Here is a 27,177-nt window from a genome sequence, read left to right on the forward strand (position 1 = left end):
TTAGGAAAATACAGTTTAAAAAAAAGTAAAGAAAACATATACACATATATGTATATATTTAGATCCTTTTCAATTGGGGCTTCTGGCCCACAAAGTACCAGTGTCCTAGAATAATAATTACAGACAACTGACGGTAATTCTGTACAAGATCCTTTCCTCTTATGCCCTTAAGAACCATTATCTATTTAGCCATTACAAGACTACCCAATTTATACCCTGGTAAATTTACCAGATGATACTATTAAAGATGACAAAAAAAGAGAAACAAAGCAGATTCCTCCCTAAGAAGGTATCACCTTTGACCTACTGGGCCAAACCACCATGAAGCCCCTATTTAAGCAATGATGTCTTCACACTCATCCCTGAATTCTAAAAAATTACATGACCCGTGGGTCTTCAATGAATTTAGGATTTCTTGAGAATCCACTAAGATTCAATGTTGTGTTTCGCTTTTTAAATTCCAACTCTTCCACAATCTGTTTAAGAAAGCAGAAGAAAACCCACCAGGCTCTCCATTTGCCCTAGTATCAATGTTCAAAAATTGATCCTTGGTATGGGTGTAACCAGCTTGTTGCTGTTTACCTAGCATATTTCAAACTTTGAACACTCATACTTGTAAGAATTCCTACCAATTCTGCTTTGGTGAACTCAAAGGAAACAATATTTGCCTAATCTCTTCTTTGAGGGCTCTATCAGAAATGTTTATTTGGCTATCAGCCAATTACAATACATAAACACTAATTTACAAAGCAAAAAGTTTTAAAGACCAATGTTTGGGACCACTTATCACCGTCCCTTATTCTACCAAAATACAAATTCCTTTAGGAAGACCTGTTATTAATCCCTTCCTTTTAAAAAAGTATTTTCTTTTGGAAAACATTGAGTTTACCAAGCACAGTTGAGAGCGCATCTATGTCAAGTTAATACAAGTAAAACTGAGCAGACTTCAATGTTTAGTAGCAACATTATTTGAATTTTCAAAAATAAAAACTAAAATCACAAATCATTTCTTTATAAGCAAACAAGTAAATATGTTCACAGCGGGTTTTGTGGTTTGCAACTTTGCCCAATAGGTCAATGGGAGACACCTTTTCAGCCTAAGAAGAATCAACTGAGTCTAGTATCTTGCTCTCTTAGGAACCAAATCCTAGGGTACCTGTAGTTCGTAACTCTTTTGAAGAGTGATCACAGATTTCTATGAGAACCTGGTAAGGACCATGAACCTTTTTCTCAGAAAAACTCAGACAAAACCTGTAAAACTTCTAGGAATTCATGGGTCTCTGCTCTATACCCTTTCCCAAACTGCTGACAGTCTGGGATAAAGGAAGCCCGTAACGGACTAACTGGTGAGGTATGGGTGATTGCAAGAGGACCATTAACTTTTTTTTTTTAATACCAAGGAAGCCAGAATTTATAATTACTCCAGTAGAGGACAATGCTCAATAAAAACCTATCTATTTTGTCTTTCTCTATTCAGATCCAGGAGCTTCATCCAATTCCAGGAAAAGAATCCTAAAGAAAAAAAGGTCAAAACTACAGGACGGGTCGCAGTACCCAAAATTAGGAGAGGAAAAGGTAGATTATATTGGTGGAGGTGGAAGGCTCTTTTAAGATACGTAACATGGCATAGAAGAAGATTCTGGAATCATAAGGACTTGATTCACCCTATTACTAGTTGTGTGATTACTCTGATTCATTTTGTTCATTTGTAAATCACTATTTTGAGAAGTGAGATAACATTCATAAGAGAACCTAGCAAGATATTTGGCACATTGCAAGCACCCAGCTTTTGGTATGCAAGGTTCCCATACTATATTTAAGAAGCAAATAGAGCACATAAAGAAGGCAAACAGGAATCACCTTCCTGCTTCCAAGGCAATAGTGTGAAGTGGAGGAGAGGAATTTACAGTTTGAGCTCTGTTAGTAATTTGTCAAATACACTAATATTGTGTTTCCCTGAAAATAGGACCTAGCCGGACAATCAGCTCTAATGCATCTTCTGGAGCAAAAATTCATGTAAGACCCCGTCTTATAGTAAAACAAGACCGGGTCTTATATTATACATTACATTATATTATTATCTTATAGTAAAATAGGACCAGGTCTTATATGAATTTTTGCTCCAGAAGACGCATTAGAGCTGACTGACCGGCTAGGTCTTATCTTTTGGGAAACACGGTACTGACATTTGCTAATAGTCACAGAATAACCTTCACCCTTTGTCAAATATCCTATTAATTTTCTTTGAGAAATCTTGACTGTTTGCCATTGATCTGATACTTATTAGATATCTTTTCAGAATTTCAACCATCTCAGAAAATGAAATCTATTGTATCCTGAACATACCGTTAACTTACCCTTTTGATTCCTCAATCTACATCAGGAATGCTTTCTAGAATCTACAAAGACTTCTTTAAAATATGAAAATTTAATTTTAGTATAAAGTTATTATATACCTACACAGTCATTCTATTTTTCTGTTGATTGGAAATATCATATAATAGTCACGAGGAATTGGGCTCAGAGGGCAAGTAGCACCAATGGGGAGACTGTTTACTAGCCTGCTTTAACAAGATCCACAACAGCCACGTCTATAGATACTTTTAAACTTTAAAACTTTTTATTGTGAAAAATTTCAAATAAGTATAAAAGTAAAAATTTACAAAAAAAGTCATTTACTTATTGTTTTTTGAATAATTACCAACTCATATTCAATCTAGTTTCATCTATTACCTCTCCTCCATTCTAACATAAACACTAGCAACATATCATTTCATCTATAGATATTTCAGCATGTATTTCTAAAAGATAGATTCTTTTGAACAGTAGAACCATGTGTGAATTTTAGTTACTCTGTTGTTTTGGGGGGATGGGGGAAGACAACATTAGCACATCATTTTGTTCTTTCCTAGAACTCCCTATCTCTAAAATAGTAAGATAGGGAATATGGTATAATGAAAAGATTCCGGAATCATAAGGATTTGTCATTCAATCTGAACTCATTTGAGCATTCCTCAATCTCACTTTAACCTCAAAGTATTAAAAACAAACATAACTTCCAAAACACTGAAGAGGAGGGAACACTTCCAGACTCATTTTATGAGGCTAGCAGTACCCTGATATTAAAGCCACACAAGACTACTACTATTACTGCTACTACAACCAAAAAAAACAAAAACCAAACAAACAAACGAAAAAAAACACAGGCCAATATTCCTGGTGAACAGATACAAAAGTTCTCAACAAAATAAACTGAATTCAACAGTACATTAAAAGGATAACACATCATGATCAAAGGATTTTTTTCCTGGGATGCAAAAATAGTTCAACTACCCAAATCATAAATGCGATATATACCACATTAACAAAATGAAGAATAGGTGGTGGCTGGATGGCTCAGTTGGTTAGAGTGCGAGCTCTCAACAAGGTTGCCGGTTCAATTCCTGCATGGGATGGTGGGCTGCGCCCCCTGCAACTAAAGATTGAAAAAAAAAAACCACGGCAACTGGACTTGGAGCAGAACTGCGCCCTGGAGAAAAACACTGCTCCCTAATATTCCCCAATAAAATCAAATAAAAAAACTATAAAAAAATAAAATAAAAATCATATGAGCATCTCGAACAGAAAAATCATTTGACAAATTGAACATTTTTTTCATGATAAAAACGCTCAATAAATTAAATACACAAGTACCTCAACATAATAAAGGCCACATATGACAAACCCACAGTTAACGTCATACTCAATGGTGAAAAGTCAAAAACTTTTGTCTTAAGATCAATAAGAAGACAAAGATGCCTACTCTCGCCATTTTTATTCAAAATAGTACTGGAAGTCCTAACCAGAGCAATTAAGCAAGAAAAATAAAAGGCATCCATATCAGAAGTAAAACCATCTGATTGCAGATGACATGGCACTACATCTAGAAAACCCCAAAGATTCCACCAAAAAGTTATAACAGTCAAGTTGCAAGATACAAAATCAATATACAAAAATCAGTTGCATTTTATACAAATGATACGAAGGAAAGTAAGAAAACATCCCATTTACAATAACATCAAAAAGATTAAAATACTTACCGTGTTTCCCCGAAAATAAGACCTAGCCGGACCATTCAGCTCTAATGTGTCTTTTGGATCAAAAATTAATATAAGACCTGGTCTTACTTTAATATACGACTGGGTATAATATAATATAATATGTGGGTCATATATTAATTTTTGCTCCAAAAGACACATTAGAGCTGATGGTCCGGCTAGGTCTTATTTTCGAGGCAACATGGTAGGAATATGTTTAACCGAGGAAGTGAAAAATCTGTACACTCAAAATTATCTAAAGCATTGATAAAAGAAAATGAAGACACAAATGACTGGAAAAATTAATATTGCTAAAATGTCCATACTACCCAAAGTGATCTATAAATTCAATGTAATCCCTATCAAAATTCCAATGGCATTTTTCACAAAAATAGAAAAAAAATCCTAAAATTCCTTTCATGGAATCAGAAGACCCTGAATAGTCAAACCAATCTTGAGAAAGAACAAAGCTGGAGCATAACACTTTCTTTTTTTTTTTTAAAGATTTTATTGGGGAAGGGGAACAGGACTTTATTGGGGGAACAGTGTGTACTTCCAGGACTGTTCTCCAAGCCAAGTTGTTGTCCTTTCAATCTTAGTTGTGGAGGGTGCCGTCCAGCCTCAAGTCGCCGTCCCCCCAGTCTCAGCCGTGTCGGGCGCAGCCCACCATCCCCTGCGGGAGTCGAACCGGCAACCTTGTGGTTGAGAGGATGCACTCCAACCAACTGAGCCATCCGGGAGCTCAGTGGCAGCTCAGCTCAAGGTGCCCTGTTCAATCTTAGCTGCAGGGGGCGGAGCCCACCATCCCTTGAGGGAGTCAAGGAATCGAACTGGCAACTCTGTGGTCGAGAGCCCACCGACCCATGCGGGAATCCAACCGGCAGCCCTCGGAGTCAGGAGCATGGAGCTCCAACTGCCTGAGCCACCGGGCCGGCCCAACACTTTCTGATTTGAAACTATATTACAAAGCTATAAGAACTATGATCAAAATATACGGTTTAAATTAAAAATGACATTAAAAGTCACATTGCCATTAATCCCCCTCAAAATATTCTCCCTCGCTTCAAATACACTTATCCCATTTTTCTTGCCACTTTCTGAAGCAGTTCTGGAAGTTCTCTCTCTTAAGAGTGTCTTTAGTTGCACCGTCGTGGCTGCTTCAATGTCCTAAATCGATTCAAAACGTTTACCTTTCATGGTCATCTTGATTTTGGCGAAAAGCCAGAAGTCACATGTGCCAGATCTGGTGAATAAAGTGGATGAGGACACACCGTAGCGTTTTTATTTGACAGAAATTGCCGTACCAGAAGCGATGTGTGACACAGAGTGTTGTCATGATGAAGGATGAAATCAAGACACAAAAGAGAACTTCCAAAACTGCTTCAGAAAGTGGCAAAAACAATGGGATATGTGTGTTTGAAGCGAGGGGGGCATTTTGAGGTGGATTAACGGCAATGTGTCTCTTACTGCAATAATTTTTTTAATTTAAACATTCACCGTATCTTTTGATCACACCTCATAGTTATCAAAGTAGATGACATATTGGTATAGCAACAGATACATAGATCAATGGAACAGACTAGAGGGCCCAGAAATAAATCCATGCATATGTGGTCAATTAATTTTTGACAATACGGCCAAGAATATACAATAGGGAAACAACAGCCTCCTCAATAAGTACTGCCGGGAAAACTAAATATCCACATGCAAAAGAATGAAACTGGACCACTAGCTTATACCATATACAAAAATCAACTCAAAATGGACTTGAATATAAGACTTGAAACTGTACAACGCTTACTAGAAAACAATAGGGGGTAAGATCTTTGACAATGATCTTATTAATGATTTTTTTTGGGTTTGACACCAAAAGCAAGGGCAACAAAAGCAAAAATAGTCAAGTAGGACTACATCAAACTAAAAGCTTCTGCACAGCAAAGGAAAAACCATCAACAAAACACGAAGGCAATGTATGGAATGGGAAAAAAATTTTGCAAACCACATATACACTGAGGGGTTAACATAAAAAATGTATAAGGAACTCATACAACTCAATAGCAAAAAACAAAACAAATTTAAAAAATGGGCGAAGGATCCAAATATTTCCCTAAAGACATAAAAAGGACCAATAAATCCTTGAAAAGGTGCTCAACATCACCAATCATCAGGGAAATGCAAGTCAAAACCACAATGAGATGTCACTTCATACCTGTTAGGATGGCTATTATTAAAAAGACAAAAGATAATAAATGCCAGTGAGGATGTGGAGAAAAGGGAACCTCTGTACACTGTTGATGGGAATGTAAACTGGTACAGTCATTACAGAAAACAGTATGAAGGTTTCTCAAGAAATTAAAAATAAAACTACCATATGATCCAGCAATCCCACTTTGGGGAATACATACCTACAAAGAAAACAAAATCACTATCTCAAAGAGATTATCTGTACTCTCATGTTCATTGAAACACTATTTACAATAGCCAAGGCACAGAAACAACGTGTCTGTCTAAGGATGAATGGATTAAGAAAATGTGGTATCTACCTACCTACCTACATCGGAATATTTAGCTATAAAAAGATGGAAATCCTGTCATTTGTGACAACATGGATGAGCCCAGAGGGCATTATGCTAAACAAAAGCCAGAGAAAGACAAATACTGCATGGTATCACTTATGTGTAGAATCAATAATAAATAAATAAAAAGTTGACCTTAAAGAAACAGAGTAGAATGGTGGTTGTGAAAGGCTGGGGTGTACAAAAAATGAGAAGTTAGTGAAAAGGTACCAACTTTCAGTTATACAGATAAATAAGGTCTAGGATCCACTGTACAACACAATGACTACAGATAATTCTGTATGTATTATGTAATAGAAGTTTGCCAAGAGATTAGAATTTAAGGATTCCCCCCTCCATGAAAGTTTTAACTACCTTATGACCCAGCGATTCCTCTCCTGGGTATGTATCCAAAGAGACCCAAAACACTAATTTAAAAAAATATGTGCACCCCTATGTTTACTGCAGCGCTATTCACAACAGCCAAGATATGGAAACAACCAAAATGCCCATCAATAGACAATTGAATAAAGAAATTGTGGTACATTTACACAATGGAGTATTACTCTGCCACACAAAAAAATGAAACCGTCGGAATCTAAAGAAAAGAATAACTGAATGAACTAATCAGAAACAGTTTTGGAGACAAAGAGGAAAAACTGAAGGTTGCTAGATGGGCGGGAGGGGTGGGGGGTGGGGGGGAGGATGAGGGGATTGGAGGGCAGTCGGTGACCACAGGATGGCCACGGGTTTGAAAATTAATCTGGGGAACGTAATTTGGTGGTTACCAGAGGGTAAGGGGGTTGGGGGGTGGGGGATGAGGGTGAGGGGGATCAAATGTATGGTGATGGAAGGGGAGCTGACTCTGGGTGGTGAACACAGTGTGATTTATGGATGATGTGATACAGAATTGCACACCTGAAATCTATGTAATTTTACTAACAATTGTCACCCCAATAAATTTAAAAATAAAATTAAAAAAAAAAAAAATGAAACCTTATTTGCAACAACATAGATGGACCTAGAGGGTATTATGCTAAATGAAATAAGTCAGACTGAGAAAGACAAATAACATATGATCTCACTTATACATGGCATCTAAAGAACAGAATAAATGAGCAAACGAAACAGAAAGACTCATAGATACAGAGAACAAACTGATGGTTGCCAGATTGGAGGGGGGCTAGGAGATGGGTGAGAAAGGTGAAGGAATTAGGAAGTACAAATTGGTAGTCACAAAATAGTCACAGGGATGTGAAATACAATATGAGAAATATAATCAATAATGCTGTAAAGACTACGTAGGGTGTCAGATGGGTAATGGATTTATGGGTGGGGAACCAATTCACAGATTATATATAAATGCCTAACCACTGAGCTATACACCTGAAACTAATATAAAATACTGAATGTCAAATATTAAATATATATGTATGTATATACATACATATACATAGTCACAGGATGTAAAGTACAGCATAGGGAATATAGTCAATTGTACTGTAATAGCTATGTATGGTGTCAGATGGATTTGGTGGGTTATCAGTTTGTGAGGGGTGTAAATGTCTAATGTTGTTGAGTACACCTGAAACTAATAAAAAATTTTACAAAGATTTCATTTAAAACTTACAAAAATCAACTAATTTGAATTTTAAACGACAGTTAAAAAGTAGATGACATTCTTTCTAATATCTAAATTTCAGGTCTAAAGGTGAACCATTCAAGAAAATGTTAACTGATGAGCTTTCTATTACAAGAAGCACCAGTGTCCACAGTGGTAGCTGGGTTTAAATATCTGAAATCATTGGAGACGAATGGAAAATGATCTAGCATTTCAGGAGAGGTAATTTTTACGAGAGAAAGAAAGTTTCTTACCATAAGTGTTTATATTAAGTTAAGAAATTGTAGTTCCAGAAAAATAGAAAAGTCCATGTTCCTCTTCCATGGCCTAAAAATACCAGTCATTGAAAAACCTTGAAGAAGATGAGTGAAAAACCTTGAAGCAGATGAGTTTTAGCAAATTAACTTAAATGCTTCTGTTACAAAAGTACCACAACAAAATATCCCTTTAAATAATCACAATGAATCTGTCAAGTCTTGCATACAGGGACAGAGAGAGAATAGGGTGGAAAAGACTAGAAGCTATATTTCTCTGACTATATGCATATTTGTAAATTTCACTCAATAGCTATATTTTATATAATTATGAAACGAAAAGTAACCCCTGAAAAATCTGAAAGTGAAATGAAAAACACCGTGTATCAAGTTGGTGGCATAACTATACAGAAGAATGATTCCAAGTTATTTTTTATTTTTAAAAATTTTTTAAAGAAGGGAACAGCTCACAGTGGCTGAACCATCAATCTTGGTGCTAACAGCACCTTGCTCTAACCCAGCTAACCGGACACCCCCCAAGTTATTGTAAAACATTGTATTAGATTGGTGCAAAAGTAACTGCGATTTAAAAGGTTAAAAATAACTGCAAAAACCGCAATTACTTTTGCATCAACCTAATGATTTGACTGTGTATATTTTGGAGGGACATAGCCTAAGGCCAAAAACAAACAAACTCTCTTTCCAGTAAGCATGTTGCCCTGAGATTCTAAAACTGGTGTGTGTGTGTGTGTTGGGGAATAAGGCAAAGAGTAATTAATTACAGTTGAAGTCAGCAGAAATTGGAATTTTGAGTATGGGGAAAAATTAGGTTTACCTAAATATATAGTACTGAACTCAAAATAAAATTTATCAAACACTAACAACTGATATTTAAAAAAAAAAGAGGAAAGAAATCCCTTTTTAGTTCTGTCCATTCAAAAGATCTAGAAACAGGAACAAACTCAAGAGCAATGAACACTCCTAGAACCCAGACTATGGTCTTTAAGTACCATTTCCACTAAAAGAAACCAAGTTTTGCAAAAGTAATTCTAGGTTTGGGACAGGAAATGTAAAATACAATCCTGGAACATCTTGTCATGTGGAAGGAAAAAAAAAAGGCAAGCCTTCGGGAAGCGATTGAGAATGAATAAAAAGGACTTAGAAGCCAAGAGTCAAATGTGGGACAATTTGAATGTCAAAAATAATAACTGCAAGAGACTGAAACACATCAAATGTACTTAAAACTACAAGTACACAATAATAACACTTCATTGATCACCTTTGGAGGTTGCTAGATTACCAACCCATTATTCTGAAAACTGGTAAGGGGCAAAAAACAGGTACAGGTCTTGCCTTTTGTATTCAAATTGTATCTTAGGGTAACCAAATAGTACTAAATGAGAAGGAGTTTTACAAAAAATAATGAAGTAGTGATAAAATATCATCACAACCATAAAGGAAATAATGGATCTAGGCCTGTTGCTCTCAAAGTGTGGTTTGAGAACTCCTGAATGTTTCCGAGACTTTCAGGAGTACGTAAGGTCTTTTCCTTTTCAACTACATATCTGTGTTAGGACAGATTTTTTTCATACTTTTCAACCAAACAACTTATCACACAAATTAAATGCAGAAGCAGTTATGAGAAAGCAGTTGTCTTCTATTAAGACAGACACTAAAGAAATTTGCAAAAATGTAAAACAATGCCACTTAAAAATCAGTTATTTTTCATGAAAATCACATTATTTATTGTTATTTTAAAATTAGTTAATTTAAAAATTTTGTTTTTATTTTTTATCTGGTAAATCTCCATATAACCCATACAAACAAAAACTCTTTGGGTCCTTCAATTTTTAAGAGTGTCAAGCTTAAGAATGGCTGATCTAGGCAATAAATATCAACAGCTGCTTAACAGCACATAGACAGGTAGGTAGATATTTTGTAACTCTTAACGGAAATACACAGTATTCTTATAAAGCATACTTCCAATAGAGCTAATTACTAATTTACATGAAATATGGGCAGGGGATCATCTAATAGAATACGTTAAATCACACCATGTAGATGCAACCTCCAAAGTCTAAAGAGTAGGAACTTTAAACGATGATAAATTCCTTTAACTATATTATGTGAAAAAGAGAGGGAGAGAGAACTTATAAATTAGAAAGAATCAAAATCGTAAACCAAGTGCAATGTATGAACCTTACCTTGATCAAATGGAATGGTTTAAATAAAATCCAAAAGGAGCCCATATTTCTATTCCCTCTATTTTATTGTATTTGGACTTTTTTATAACAAAAAATTAATTGAATCTCTATCTCCTCCCTCACCACCAATTAAAAGAAAAAGGCATTCTAAAAAACTGCTCATGTGGAAATGGGGATTCAGAGGCCAACAGACAAATCCTAGCAGAGAGGAGAATCAGAAGAGCTCTGTAAAAGAAAAATGGGTTGCTGGATAGTGACAGAAAGTTCCATGATCCTGTAAAATTAGAGTGAGCATATAATTTATGGTCCAAACTGGGACATTTTGAGAGTGAAAGGGGTGCTATTAGTAATTATGCAGTAGGCATAAACCAGGACTGTCCCAGGGAAACCAAGACATATGGTCACTCTACCTATAAAAGACTAAATTTTTAAATCATTTTCACAAAAGATACTCAACTCAATCCTTCGGGCAACTATTTTCCATAGAAACACATTCCTAATATTAGTTTTCAGAAAAACTAAGGCATTCTACACAAAAAAATTACTTTTCATCTCTCTTGCCTGGCACATAATTACTTCATAAAGTGGGATATGTCTACTTCTCTTCTTGTTGCTCTCAGTGTACTCTGCAAAATTCCAGCAATTCCTTTTCATGACAAACCATGAGAGGAAAGTTATACTTACCCAGAACCTTGCTTTTCTAAAAATACATGGCTTCCCCTGGGCCTCCACACATGGTCCAATCAGAGTCCTACTCAGCTTAGGAACAGATACGTATTCCTAGCAACACTTCAAATATTAACAGCCTAGGGGTTAAGTAAGGAAGAGTGAGGTAAAAACATCTGGGTCAGGTCAACTAGCATGGGCTCCAAAGAGCAAACCTTGGGGCTGGTATTATTACCTACTTGGTCTAAGTGGAATGTCTACTTAGGCACTCCATATGTGATATTAGCATAATTTTCATTTCTTGGATTCTAGTAAGTATCTGATTTAAAAAATCTGATTATCGCATATATAACATGCTGCTAGTAAGTTATTTAATTTGTGACTATTTAATCTGTGACTACCTATTTAATCTGTGACTATTTTATGCCACATCATAGGTTTTTAAATATTGAGTAAACTTCTTCAATCAAAGTAACCTAAATATGTAATATGTAGCCTCATCTTAAATGTCCATTGAAACCATGTCAATCTACCATTATTTTGTTCTATTACTAAGCTACGACATTAAAGTTCTAATTGCCATAAATTAGTCTAACAAGAACAAAAATCATTAAAAGAGGACTTCAAATTTGGGTTGCTACAACATTTTCCTCAGACGTGTTATTTTTTTTAAAAAGATCATTCCCCTAATATTTTTCAGGTTGTAGGCATACAGACATTTAATTCACATGGCTATCGTAGTTTGCACCACAGAAATTGAGAACATAAAAATGTATGCATTCATACAATAATCCGGCGCTGCATCGGGCATGCAATCAATCGTACTGCCCAACAGTCCTTCTCTTTGTTCTATATTAAGAGGTTAAACTCTTTTGTCTAGAACTAAAATAAAGTTTTTTCTTTTAAAGTACCCTAAGATTCTACCCCAAATATCATCATAAACATTTGTTTTTTAATTGGCCGTATGTAACTGTGGCTCTTCCCTTCTGTCTGGTTTCTCTCATAAAACAAGTCAACTCTCAACAGCCTACGTTAATAAAGGAAAAGGTAACAAAAATGCAGAGGCAGTCTAACTGCCTACAGGTCCTTCCAGGTTCTTCCTCATAAAATCTTCCCCGGACACCAAGAATGCCCAAACAGATGATTATTACCTGCAGATCATCCTCCCTCACCAAGCTGGGAGAGTACAAATTGTCTGTGTTGTGGCATGCACAGAGGTTGGTGGAAGGAAACAGAATTTTTCAACACAGGCCAAAGATCGGAACAGGACAGGAATAAAAAACCATGGAGACTTGGAGGGGGAACGCCTCATATAAAATGACAAACAATGGGTACAAATATAAAACAATGAGATCCATCTGGACATATATCAAAATTAACATGTCAACATTACTAAATACGCTAACATGATAATGGAACATCCTAACCAAATCGTAAGTCATAAGAATTATGAAATAATCCTCTTACTACCATGTTTCCCCGAAAATAAGACCTAACTGGATTAGAGCTGATTGTCTGGCTAGGTCTTATTTTCGGGAAAACATGGTATATTCAGCAGTGCACACACCTTATTACATTTCTAAATTTTATTTGAGTCTTCACATTTCAGGAGTGAGGAAGAGAAAATCTCAGCACCAGAAGACAACAATAAAAATGATAAAAATAAAATTTCTTGGTATTTTGGGGGAGGGGAGTGTTGTGGGAAAAAAGCTTGAAGAAAAAATTCTGAAGAATGAAAAATTTATATCTGAACTAATAATTTCACCTCCACTAAGATAAAGGGGTAAGCATAAAATGAAGGTTTGATTTTTTTAACCTTATTTTAGTCATAAATCTGAACTACAAAGGTTAGTAATTCCCAATACAAACTGCAAATATTATCTACATAAAAGATTTTCCCTTTCCTTTAGCTAATAATGCAGTGGCATCTGGTGGTGTTAATGATTGTGTGAACAGACAATGAAAAATTAAGTATGCTTAAAAATATTTGTTTTTCTGTAAAGCTGAGAACCTGAAATGGTTTATCAAGAGAGAAAGTAGAAGATACTGAAGTTACAAAATCTTTTTCTACTGACTTAAGAATAGGACAAATGAACTTTGTATTTAAGTACATACAAACAAACCCATAACCATAGTAAAAATTGTATTAGCCCGTCTAATTTTCCCCCTTTGTCCTACTTTCTTTTTGGCTGGGGAGAGGCGTTTGTGGGATAATAATAGCAGGAAATAAGGTGGAGCAGCTGCGAAGGCAAGATGAGGTACAGTGCTGCATTTCACCTCCATTCTTGGCTACTGCTGGCTGAGTCTTGTTGAAAATGAGATTAGCTGTTTGGGGAGCCAAAGCAGTTATCAAAACCTATGGGATCAAAATGTGCCCCCCCTCCGACACACACACTGTTGCTAGTAACTTTTTAGGGCCTCTGGCAAGATTCAGGTAATAGGAGCAGAAGCCACAATGGAGATTTCTAATTATTTAGGAAGTGTGTGTGTGTGTGTGTGTGTGTGTGTGTGGTGTATGACTGTGCAAAAACGATGTTTACCTTAGAGCTAGCAATATGGGTCTTAGTACATGTAAACTGTCTGGAATGGAGTCCAGGTTTGGAACTACATGGCTTCTATTTTAGCCCCACAAATCTATGAAAATAATCCATGTGAATAAATTATAAAGAAATGACTACTCTAAAATTCTATAGTAATATAAAATACAGCCTACTAAATTTCCTATTATTATTGCTATTTTACTGATGAAGTTCTAACTAATGGCAATGATAATTAGTCCAATTTCCCTTTTCAGATCAAAGTCTTTCATTACTGCCCAAAATTATACACAGACAGTAAATGACACAAAATTTGGTTAGGTTTGCTTAATATTACAATGTGTATTAAGAGCAGTTTTTCAGTTATTCTATTAAAACATCTTGTCTTTGCTAACAGCCACAGCTCTAGACCCATAAGCAAATTTTAACATTCCAGTTTCTTTACGTCTCTTGCAGTCTGGATAGAAGGCTAGTTTAATAACTTGCAATATAGGTGGTATCTCAATTCAAGCAACAGATGTACACTTGGAAAACTGAGTTCTAACTAATTATTTCTAAAAACCAAATTCTCTTAAAATACATTAAGGCTTGTAAAGAACCTCAGCATAACACTCCTTTATAAAGGAGGAATCCTTTTGCAATCCAAATAATTACTACCTAATCTGTGAATGCAATTCTTTAATAGTATGTGTTTTTTTTTTTAAAAAAAAACAAACAAAAAAAAACTAGCACACACGTTCTACTTGACATTTACTGAAAAGTAACGAAAAATACTGTTCAAGACACTGATCCTTTTAACATTTTAATGAAAACTTCCATAGGGGACCAAACTTTGAAATACTTCATTACGATTTTGCTTAAAGGACCAGATAACCCATATATCTCTTCCAACTCTGTGATTCATATTAATTTTAATAATATGGATGCAACTGCCCCACTTTTCATTTGGGAGCTGAGCATAAGTGTAACAAACAAGGTTGCCCCAACCCTAAAATGTGGGGGAGGGAGTAATCTCCAGGGAATATCAGGTTCTCCAGGAACTAGGGATGAGACTGAAACAATAAGTAGCCTTTTTTTCAGTTAGCATTTACATGATGGCAAACCAAAACATGAATGCTAGAGGGTGCTCTCTGCTACGGATACAAAATCTGGACCTAACAATATCCAACTATTTCACAAAGGGAAACAAATTATTCTACCTAATCTGGTCTAATCCCAACCCAAATAAAGACAAAGTATGTGTTAAAATGTTTTATTCAGATGGCATATTCTTTAATCCCAACCCAAATAAAAACAATGTATGTGTTAACGTGTTTTATTCAGATAGAATATTCTTTTCAATTTCTTAATGAGAAATGTGCTGTTAGATGCTCTAGAACTGGTCTACTCAAAGGGTGACTTATATTTAGGAGTGTGGAGAGCATGGAATTTATTTTCTTTTAGCCTATATAAAGCTTCAGTGTTTTATTTTTCTTGGAGGAATGGATGCGTCCCTACCAGATATTCGGGGATATACAAAATTTCAGTTTAACGGTATATCGTTGACACAAATTCAATGCTTCAGTGAGAACTACAAATGATATCTTTAATTGTATGCCAAAGTGAATAATCTCCCAGGGAAAAGAACCTTTCCCTCCTGTCTTTCCTACCTCCTGCCCCTCCCCCACCAACATTGCCTCCCTGCTGCGCAAAGAGCCCTTTGTCCTGCCCTGCACTTATCTAGCTGTTTGGCCATATTGACAGGCCAACTAGAGGCATAATAAGGGAGTCAGTCTGACATAAGCAGCTGGCAATTTGAAACAAAAATCTTCCTTTTCTACTCAGATCAAATCCTGCTGCAAAGGTCTCAGGCTCCTCCCATGCTTCCATTTATTTTTCAAACAGAACAGCAAGGAATTCGGCATTTTCCCTCAATTAGGTAGTACATCAAAAACTTGATTCCCCAGATAGAAACAAATTCTGTATAAATTCCTATATCCTCCACTTTTTTTGTGATTCATAACATAGGCCAAGGAGTATTCCCAGTTCTGGGTATATACACATAACTAACGTGGCTAAGGAAATGATTCTTATTACTTTAGTTTGCCATCAAAACTCTGAGAATTCTCATAGTACAAAGACAGACGACCACAGAGGAGAAGGCAGTCAGACCAAACCAACAGTTGAATACACAAGGTAAAACTGGCCAATAATCTTAAGTATTTTAAAAATACTAAGGCATTATTCCAATAAGCACAAAATTCCTTTTCTGCCTTTACATCAAAGATACTTAATGTGACCCTTACATTTCTCCCTGAGGTATTCAGCAAACAAAATCAGTATGATTGAAAAACTGAGGAAAGGTGGGATTATAAATTCCTTGCTCAGTGAGGGCTCCTATAAAGTAGACGGAGATTTAGTTTCATTGTTCCTTTATTATATCTCATAGTTCCCTTCATAAAGTGTTAAGAGTTTGAATATGTTTTGTCAAAATAAGAGAATTCTCTAAAATGGTGCTTTCCAACAGCCCCCAAGTTCTTGGATATCTTTTACTCAATTTAGACTTGACTATACAACAGGAAAGTTTTCATAAAACTCTACCTGACTTAACAAAATATGTATTAATAACTGAAAGAAATTATATTTTCTCACCTTTCATGAACCTCCCTGAAGCTTTACCACAAATCAATCATTGCATCAAATGAAAGGTTAAAAATACCATTTTACCACATATTTTGGGATTTTTGGCAGTAAGGAATGGTACCAATCACTTTCTCATAGGTACATTACACTTATTTTTTTTTAAGGAGTTTGAAAGGATGTTTTTAATTAAATTACAAATAACTACCAGTTGTACTAAAATATACACTATTATACATTTTGCAGTCAAAGTAAGTTTTGTAGTAAGATGTCCCTATCAAGAGTTTTAGTTTTCAATACCTGAAACAATTTTAAGTAAAATTCACTGCTAGGCCTTTTAGTTTCAAATTAAACTGACAAATCACAAGAATGGAACTGGAAGTTCTAAGAAAATTTTATTCTATTCATGATCCAATTTCTCATTAAGATGTATCCAACAATCATTGACTGTTGTTGACTATGGCCTAATGTTTCCTAAGTTATTTCAACAGGAAGAGGATAAAGTAAAAGTGTTTGTCTGCACATCTGCATTTTGCCCTATATTATCTTCCTGTCCAAAGGCAAAAATTAAATAGCCACTCTCCCCCAGGAAGGCCAGAATAACTTTAGAAAGTACTGAATTTCCTGGGCACAAAACAGTATCAGAAGATAAATTTTCAAGCATACTGGTTAAATAAATCCTATGAAAAGGGCCTCCTATGATCTTTCAGAAAAGGATTACATCAAGATCACAAGGGGTTCCAAACAACAGCAAATACAAGTGAAAAAGCAATTATTTTATAAGGTAAACTTGCATATTATAAAATAACTTAAGCTAAAAAACATTCATATCTAAAATGTAAAACAGCCACTATGAGTGAAACCATTATTTACCTGGTTTCTTTTATGGTATCTTTTATATATGACAGTAATGAGAGTTAGAACCACCTAAAATATTATCCACGAAAGGTTGTTTCATTAGACAGCGTGTATCGCTGAGACACAATACAAGCCACATTTGTGAATGACAAAACTCATTTCCATTCTTTCTGGTTACCTGCTACAAATACCAGAGTCATGCTACACAGTATTACAGATGATTGTGGTATTTAAGTACATTTACACAAAACTGAACACATGAAAATTTTGAGGGAAAAAAATAGGATTCAAAAGTCTTGGGGGAGGGAGAAAATGTATCTGTTAGATATTGCATGTAATCGGGGGTGTATTTGGACGGTGGTTCTCCTTCAAGTACTTCCATACTCAAACTGTTCTGCTTAATCAGAGAGCTTCCCACTGTGCAGGAGCTGTGGGGGAGGGGAGACCACATAGGGGCTCAGGGACCATCTTCTCAAGTATCCTGTACACTAGACTTACTCAATTTCTGATTATTCCTTCTGGTCTGTCCTATATTTCAGATGGATCACGGTCAAACATACATCCTTGTGATCTTATAAGACTATATCCAACATATAATGAATCCATTTTATAGGTCAAACACCAAATAAATAATCTAACCTGGAGAAGTCTATTACCAACATAAAAATTAAGAAAATACTTGAGATTCCTATTTACAAATCATTCTGAAAGGGCAGTCCTTTTTAGTTTAAGATTCTAAATTTAATAAAATGTTTAACAAAAACATCTATTCAGTAAGGTAAATATGGCCTAACAACTGAAAGGAAACAGACAACAAAAATGTTAAAATTGAATCAATGATTAAAGAGTTGGAGGAAAAGACGTCAGTTGCAGAAAAAAGAACTGATATTTCCCCCTTTTGATTCTCAGGAAGATTCTTAAATTCTTATTATTTTGGTTTTAAATGGATTGAAAAATTAACTCTAATGAAACTTTCAGTCCTATCCAAGCACAAATCTGCATATAAAAACCAAAAATCTGCCCAAAAAACAAAACCAAAAAAGAAAGTCTTTAACTATAATCCAGTTTCCAGATGCTGATATCCATAAATGGGTAGAAGGTTGTGAATCGCTAATTCTCATCTCCCCACCAATAAAACGCAAACCAGCTCAGCAGTGAAAATTCCCAGGAAAGCAAGGTTTCTTCTTAGTCCTGAAGCAGCCATTGCCTAAGTGCAGCTCCCTGCAGCCAACAGCATTAATGGACGCTGCACTGCTGTCCTTCCCTGGAGACAGCAGCCAGCACTACTCAAGCTTCTCACGTAGCAACCAGAGCTCCAGAGCCAGCAGCTGCTGCTGCCTTGTATACCCACCCCTGTGATCCAACCCAAAGGAACAACCTTCTCCTTACCCCACCCCCATTCTTTACACAGTTTTTTTTTTTGGACCAATGCTCCATGCCAGAAGGGCTTGAATTATGCTTTTAGAAAAACACAATCCTAAGGTCACCTGTTTGTTTTAAACCAAGGGCTTTTTATTAGAAAAATCAATATTTACCAAATTTCAGATATCCATTTTAATTAAACCAGCAATTTAGGAGTGAAGATTAAGCTTTAGTCTTTAAAAGGCCAATTTTCCAAACACTCTTTATAGTCCAATTTAAATTTGCAACTAGAGACAGAGCCTTGTCTTGTCCTACCAAAGGACATAATTCATTTTTCTATCTTAATGACAGTCTGAGTAAACCTTAAAGACTCAAATCCCATAACGGGCCAGAATTTTTGGCTATAGAAGAAAACTAATGATCCTCCTGAGAAAACTGGAAGAAATCCAATAAAAAAAAATTTTCCTGTGTCCTCCAAGAGGCCCAGAAACCTCTGTGTAAATATTCTCTGCTTTAGTCCTAGGTCAGATTCCACACATCTAAAATTTCAACTTGCAACTTTTTTCTGAGGGACCTAAAAACATTAATAATATAAAATTAACCACCAAGAAATCTTCCCAAATAGGGGGTACACAAACATTCTCCTGAAAAGCATAACACTCAACTCAGCTGGACCCTCCTCAATCAAAAGTATAGCTATGTAATATCTGCCCAACAAAGGATGTAAATATGACCTTGGTTACAAGTAAGTCATTTAAAAGCAACTTGTTTAGTCAGGGGATGAAGAAAATTCGCAGAGAATTTGGGGATTCTTTCAGTACTATGAGCACGGGGAAAATTGAAGAAATGAACTAAAGTGTAGACAAAGCCCCATGGAACCCCAGAGATCTGGGCAAGAAATGAATTACTGGTGAACACATTGCACAAGTAACATGAGAAAGCAGAAAATGCAGGTCATACACGCACTCCTGACCCAGACCAGCAGAGCTGGCTGCAGCATCAGTATCCAAGGGAAAGACCAGTTATTCCTAAGAAGGGAGACGAGCCAAAGAGCTCTATAGAATAAATTAGCATAGAAGGGGCTTTCCCAACAGTTAAACTTTCCCTCTCATGCGATTCACCTACTTAAAAACCAGGGCTTTTTCTCACCGCCATTCACTTCGCATCCCTGGCTTCCACGCAGAGAGAATGGGAATGCATAAAGGGTAAAATTTTCTGCCTTTAAAGACGTTCTCAAACGATCGCTTTCCACGCCCAAGGCAGAGAGAACGACACAATCTGGCTCAACTCCAAGCTCAAACCCTACAAATTCAATAGGGCTATTTTAGAGATACTGGGGCAGACGCCACTGAGAACCCAAGAATGTGAAGTAGGGGTGGCGAAGGTAATGTCCCTAGTGTGGGAAACGCAGCAATCATGTGAGATGGGGACCCGAGAACGAGAGGAAAGGCGTCCAGGAACATTACGGAGGGGAGATCGAGGCCCCCAGAGCCATCAGAGTTGTCACCAGGCCGCGCGAACGAGGGTGGGGGTGGGGGTTAGGGGAGGGAAAAAAAGTATGCCTGTGTATTTTGAGAGGAGAGTAGCGAGGCGCCTATCCTCAAGTCAAAGATAAACGTGGAGTAGGCAGTTCCCAGGAAAGGAGGTGAAGAAACGTGGGGGGAGGGGAAGCGTCCTGACCCAGGAAAGACATGAAAAGGGTCGTGGGGTCGACTAGATTACGGACGGAGCCTCTCTTCCTGGGAAAGAGAAATGTAACGGTGTATGGGGAGTGGCGAGGGGGGCGAGAAGGGGCAGCATCCTCCTGCTAGGAGCCTGGGAAGAGCCAGGCCCACGTCCCAAGAACGAGCGCGGGGAGACGGAGGAGGTGACCCTTCCCTCCCCCGGGGCCCGGTCGTGAGGGTAGGTCCCTCTTTTCTGTCGGACCCTTACCTTGTCCCAGGCGCTGCCGGGGCCTAGGCCCGGGCTGCGGCGCACGGCACTCCCGGGAGGCAGCAGGACTCGAGTTAGGCCCAACGCGGCGCCACGGCGTTTCCTGGCCGGGAATGGCCCGTGCCCGTGAGGTGGGGGTGGGGGCAGAAAGGCGGAGCGAGCAAAGGCGGGGAGGGGGAAGGGCCAGGGGAGGAGGGGGGCCGGCACTACTGTGTTGGCCGACTGGCGGGACTGGGGCTGCGTGAGTCTCTGAGCGCAGGCGGGCGGCGGCCGCCCCTCCCCCGACGGCGGCGGCGGCAGCGGCGGCGGCGGCGGCAGCGGCGGCAGCAGCTCACTCAGCCCGCTGCCCGAGCGGAAACGCCACTGACCGCACGGGGATTCCCAGCGCCGGCGCCAGGGGCACTCGGGACACGCCCCCTCTCGCCGCGCCATTGGCCTCTCCGCCCACCGCCCCGCACCCATTGGCCAGCTCGCCGCCAATCAGCGGAAGCCGCCCGGGCCGCCTAGAGAAGAGGCTGTGCTCTGGGGCTCCGGCTCCTCAGAGAGCCTCGGCTAGGTAGGGGAGCGGAACTCTGGTGGGGGGAGGTCCTCTGGATCCGGCGGGGAGAATGGTGACCTAGGTGGTGTGACCGGTTACTGGGGATCGCCTCCCGCGGGAAGTCGGGAGTATAACGTTTGTTACGCTGGAAGGGAAAGAAGAGGTCAGAGGAAGGCGGGAATGCCGCCCACCCGGCGGCAACCGGAGGGGGAGGGAGAAGGAGCGGAAAGGGCTCGAATCCGGACGGAGCCATTGCTCCTGCAGAGGGAGGACCGCTTCCGGCTTAGGTCTTGTCACTGATTGGCCGCTTCTCCTCCCGCCGTGTGTGAAAACACAAATGGCGTATTCTGGTTGGAGTAAAGGGCCTGTCAGTTACAGTCTCGGGAGTGCGCAGCCGCTCAGGGATTCGCATTGCTCCCTGGGTGGGGTGGGTAGGTAGGTGGGGAGAGTTGGATCGGCGGGCGCGGTCGGCCTCCCGCGGGGGGAGGTGAGGGGGAGAGGAGGGTCAGTGAAAGTGGCTCCTGCTTTGGCGTCCCGCCACCCTCCCCTTTGGGGGAGTCGGTTTACCCGCCGCCTCCTCGGTTTCGGCATTTGATTGGTTGCTGAGACCCGGGGACCAGCCCCTTGCTATTGGCTCGGGTCCCAAAAGAGTCAAACCACTGCGCAGGTCGGCGGGGGTGGCGGAGAGGCGGTCGTTGGTACGATCCTCCCCGAGGCCCAGCGCCGCAGTGTCTGGCCCTGCGCCCCTGCGCAACGTGGCAGGAAGCGCGCGCTGGAGGTGGGGGCGGGCTGCTAGGCCGAGGCTTCTGGGTGGTGGTGACCGCGGCTCCGCCCCAGGCGCCCGCCGCCTGAAAAGCTAGACAGGCCCGACCTGCTCCCGTACCCGTGGGGGTGGGGAAAGAAGCGGGGGTCGGTCCTGCTGGTTTGTGGGTGGGAGGCGCGTGTTCTCCGAAAATCGGCGCGAGGTCCTATCCTGAAGGAGCCGCAGTAGAGGAGGCGGAGAGAAGGCCGCACCCTTCTAGGCAGGGGGAGGGGAGTGCCGCAATACCTTTATGGGAGTTCTCCGTTGCCTCCTGTTTCCTAAGGACCGCCCTGGGCCTAGAAGAATCCCTCCCTCCCCCGCGATCGCGTCATTGCCTCCTTGTTGAGTCGCTCCTTCTAGATTGTGGGCCGGATTCTTGGCCAGGTTTAACTTGGTGCCAGGGCGTTGTCCTGCAAGGGTTTGAGCAGGTGTGAGATTTTGAGGGTGAGCCTAATTTCTCTCTTCCCACAGACGAGTTTGTGTCACGAAGTAATTATAATAGGAGTGGAGGAGGGAAATGGAGTCCAGGCATTCACCTTGGGGTGATTTTTGTACAGCGAGACTGCGTGTTATTGCTACTTAAAACGATCCTTTCTGTAACATTTTTCCTGGAGATAAAGTGAGATAGACTAAAGGTTGAGTTTTACACTCACCCCATTTGAGACCCTTGCTAAAAATAAAACCCCTCAAAGAATGGCATCTCAGATTAAACCTTAATCTTAACATTTTAGGCTCCCTTCCTTGCATTCCCAAGGTCAGGCATCTTAGCAACTCTCACTCATACATTTGAGCCCATTTTGTTGTACTTGCTCATCCAGTCCCCAGACATGCCGTTGGCGCTCTCTCCTGTTTTTGGTAGGCCGGTGAGTCATGAAACCAGACAGTTGGGTTCCACCACCTATTATGGATGGATACCCAGCCTGAGCAGAGGCCTCACTTTTATCTTTTTCTCCTTACCTGGGAGTCCACCCCTGACACTCTTCGCAGTCCAGGTGATCTTGACTACTGTTACTGAAAATTAGCCCTGAGGTTCAGCACCATCTTCTTTTACCTCCTTTGAAACACTTCTCAATCCATCCCATTATTTCTGTTCTCATCAGTTAGTGATGCTCAGTTGCCATAATGCGAACAGCCTCCAAATCAGTGTGTCTTCCCCTGGTATCCTCTTTTGATGCATCATATATTGCCAGGACAGTTGCCGTAACATGATAGAGCATGAAAATGACTGATGGAACTCCTTTACTGGCTCCTAACTACTTACAGGATGAATTACATCATCACTAATGTGATACACAAGTTCCCTAACAGGCTAATCTCATCTGTTTTTAACTTTTTTATTTGCCACAGTTTTCCACATATACACATCAACACTGCCTCTACTCAGGTCACACTGCATTGATTACTGTTTACCCAAATGGTCGTGACAGTGTCATACCTCTTTGTAGGGTGTTTACTTCTGGAATGCTACCCTTGATGTTCCTTACCCTTCAAGACTTCAGACTCAAATATCTCTGTGATGATACCGTCCTGTAAGCCAGAATCCCCTATAAAAAAGTTAGTGCTTTCTCCTGATCCCATAGCAGGTTGAATCATAGCACTTCTGTCCTTGTCATTGCTTGTTTAAATTCTCCTAACTATTCTTGAGCACAGGCTCTTGTTGAGTCTTGTACCACTAAGCTAGTTTATTCCTTGATGTCTAGCCAACCCTAAATAAAATGGAGTGAATGACATGTAGATGTCTCTGTAAAGGATGATTGTTGGTCTCAGACAGTTCTTTGTATGCTTGCTAGTGCTCCAGATTAGCACTATCCATTAGAACCTTCTGCAACAATGGAAATGTTCTATATCTTTGCTGTCCAGTATGGTAGCCACTAACCATATATTACTGTTGAGCACTGGAAATGTGGCTAAAGAACTGAGTTTCTGATTCCATGTAATTTAAAATGTCACTATGGGCAGTGTAGCTGTAGCCACAAACTTACGGATTGCAGAATACTTAATGTGGACATTGATAATTTTCATATTGAGTAAGGAAATAAAAATTGAACCTCTCTGGCCCATTTAGTTCTTTTTCCTGCTTGTTTTATTTTACCGATTTCTATACTTCAGCTGTACTTATATGAGAGCTAAATCCAACTATCCCTTACTAAAGATAAACCTGCCTTGGACAACTGTTGAGAAGGCAGGTATTGACTAGTTTGGATTTTACGAATGCATAATGAATTTTACGAAAGTGAGATTTCATTAAACCATAACAGTGACAGAAGTTTAGTGAGGAATAGGACTAAATATCTTAATGTTAATGAAACCAGCCCTAAATTGCAGTCCTGCAAGTTTTCATTTTGGGAAAAACTTACCAGAGGAGGCCCCAAGTATCTTAAGTTACAGAAACCATCACAAAGTAAGTTTCATCCTGATAAAGTATAAATTATTTTAACACTAAATGCTTTTTATGTGCTTATATATTTAGCATCTTATAAATTTCAGTTATATCTTACAAAGCTGTTTTACTTAAAGTTTCTCCTTAGACTATGAAACCTTTAGGACAGTATTCTTCTAACCTTCAGTGCACACAAATGGCTTGCTATATAACGCAGATTCCCAGTCTCACACCCAGAGATTTCTGAATTCAGTTAAATTCTGTATCTTTTTTCAAATTCCTTATTTGCTTCTGATTTTGGCAGCCCAGAAACAACACTGCAAAAACAGCCTGGGGGGATAGTATGCCTATTTGACAAAAATGATCATAACTTGAGAAACACCTGTCTGGTAGTTATGTCCCCTCTATTTTGTACCTAATATTTTCCTCAACTGAGCTGTTTTTTCCCCCTCCCCCAAAAACTGAATGGGAAATCATTTTGAAAGGCAAAGAGTAGTAATATTTAATAGTTTTGGAGATTTGCAGGTCAGATTATGGAGAAACTAGGGTCATACTTAACCGAAATCTAATATTCTATTCATAAAGGAAACTGATGCCTCATGGTCTCTGAATATATCTGTCCACTATTCAGCTCTTCCTTGGGTTTCCTGTATGAACCACTGCACTTATCTTCTTCCTGTGCTTTACTTCCTTGGGCTTTAATATTTTTTAATAAACCAGCAACCTTTTTCCTGTAGAGACATATTTCTATTAATAGGACAAAAATTAAGTACATTGCAACACTTGTACTTACATAAAAGAGCTAAACTTTTGTAATGGCTCTTAATTTTTTAGATTTGCAAAATTTGAATTACACACTTTCATATATTTTTTTATGCATGGTTTGGTATAATTATGGTTTGCAACTGTTAGTACAGAATCTGATAGGGATCAACATTACATGGTTAAGACTGGTTTGACTGTTTTAGGCCAGTCTTAATTGTGGAGTACCTTGTTAGGTCACATCCAAAGAGTCTGGTAATTTGCAGACCAAGAATTCTTGATTTTGTTACTTTACCTAGTGACATACTACTTTATATTGGAGGACGTATTTCTCCAGAAGTATATAAAATATTTTTTCCTTATCTATGACTCCCCAATTCTTGACAGAGGGGTCAGAAACTGGATTGTTACATAACTGTTAGTAGTGTGGAATCAAATATTTAGGTTTATTTTATCTAGGCGAGGGTTGAACCTGATGAATTATTACTGGTATATGTACTCATATATCTTCATGGTGAATAGCGAGACTGTTTCTGCTTCTGATTATATATCTCAAAGCCATGGTTACATTTAATAATCCTGCTTTCCAGCTTTTTTCCTAGAGTTCACAGTTGTTACTGATCTTTAGTTTGTTGTGGTAGTCACCCTTTGTTTTCTAGGTTTTTTTTGTTTGTTTTTTAACATGTTTAAGATTGGCTCTTCCTGATGACAGCTGTAACACTTTCAGATCATGTTAATAGAATGAGTTATTTTACTAGCTAACTAATCCCACATGTAGTTGTATGAATTCTCGTCAACTCGGTCACACCTTTGACAACTTTTTACTGACCTTGGCTTAAAATGTCATCCCATACTTTTTACTATACTAAATAATGGCAACATATTCTAATGCATACTATAGGCAAAAGCCAATGGAAATATAGTTAAGTTGAAGAAATGAACTAATAATATTTATTGAGTCCCAATTGTATACCAGATAGTGGGCCAAACTCTTTGCCAATGTATTTAGTTGTGGTTCTGATATATAAAACCCATTTTACAAAGTAGGAAGTTAAAGCTCAGTAAGGTTGAACAATTGCCCTGTAAACACACCAACAAATTCAGGGATTCAAACTCTGGTCTGACTTACATAAATCAGTATTTCTTACCAACTTATGGTACTACTTTTCTCGAAGGACACAGTCTTTTGGGAAGTTCAACATGGCTGCAGGATACAGGATGGGTTGTAGGAATGGAGAAATTTGAAGGCAGAGAGACCATTTAGGAGGTTCTTTTGCAGTAGTCCAGACACGAAGTGATGAGGTCTGGTTACAGTGACGGCAATCAAAATAGAGAGGAAGTTAAAGGACTCAATAACTGTCAGTCACCGAGGAGGACAGTCTCAACCTAATCACTTTTCAAGGAAATCTTTCTAGATGCCTTCAATTCTGCTACATTGGATCCCGCAACTTGAATTTGTCATAGAATTTCTCACGATTGTAGTTAAATTAGTAATTATAATTTTTTTTTCTTTAACTTTTTTAGGTTGTTCCTTGAGGGCAGGACAGTACTTGTTTATGGTGTATCCTTGTTGTCTAAGCATAGAGGTCTTCAATGTCAAACTATTTTCGTAATACAAAGCTGTACTTACCTTTTCAATTCATTCTCACAAGTGTGCAGAGCTACATGATGTATGATGAGATTACTGTGTTAATCAAATGGTGCTCTGCATATTTTTGAATTTTCTAGAATTTCCTAAGGTGTTAGGTTTAGGATATGAATATTTGTTCTTAAGAATTAACTCACTTTTAGGTTATACGTTCTGTAATCCCAGCAAGCCTCAATATTATGCAGTTGTTATAAAATCCTGTTTTCTTTGTGCCAAAGTATAAACATAACTACATTACATTGTGTTATGCAGTCAGTAATGATTTCAAAATTTTCTTAAAACTTCTAAATTTTTAAATTTAACTACAACTTATTTTAGAATTTAATAACTTCTAAAATAAACCAATTTGTATTTTTCTTATTT

The 27,177-nt window shown here is 38.6% G+C and overlaps 1 protein-coding gene across 2 annotated transcripts in view; it reads right to left on the minus strand.

Moving 5' to 3' along the window:
* The window catches only part of SETD5 (SET domain containing 5), a 76,527-nt gene extending 55,483 nt beyond the window's left edge, over positions 1–21,044 (minus strand). For both annotated transcript variants that reach the window (XM_033131930.1, XM_033131938.1), the window contains exon 1: positions 20,685–21,044. The gene's annotated coding sequence lies outside the window, so the exon portion shown is untranslated. The remainder of the gene's footprint in view (positions 1–20,684) is intronic.
* Between the last annotated feature and the right edge of the window lie 6,133 nt (positions 21,045–27,177).

This window comes from Rhinolophus ferrumequinum, chromosome 17 (genome assembly GCF_004115265.2).
Source record: "Rhinolophus ferrumequinum isolate MPI-CBG mRhiFer1 chromosome 17, mRhiFer1_v1.p, whole genome shotgun sequence".
NCBI lineage: Eukaryota > Metazoa > Chordata > Mammalia > Chiroptera > Rhinolophidae > Rhinolophus > Rhinolophus ferrumequinum.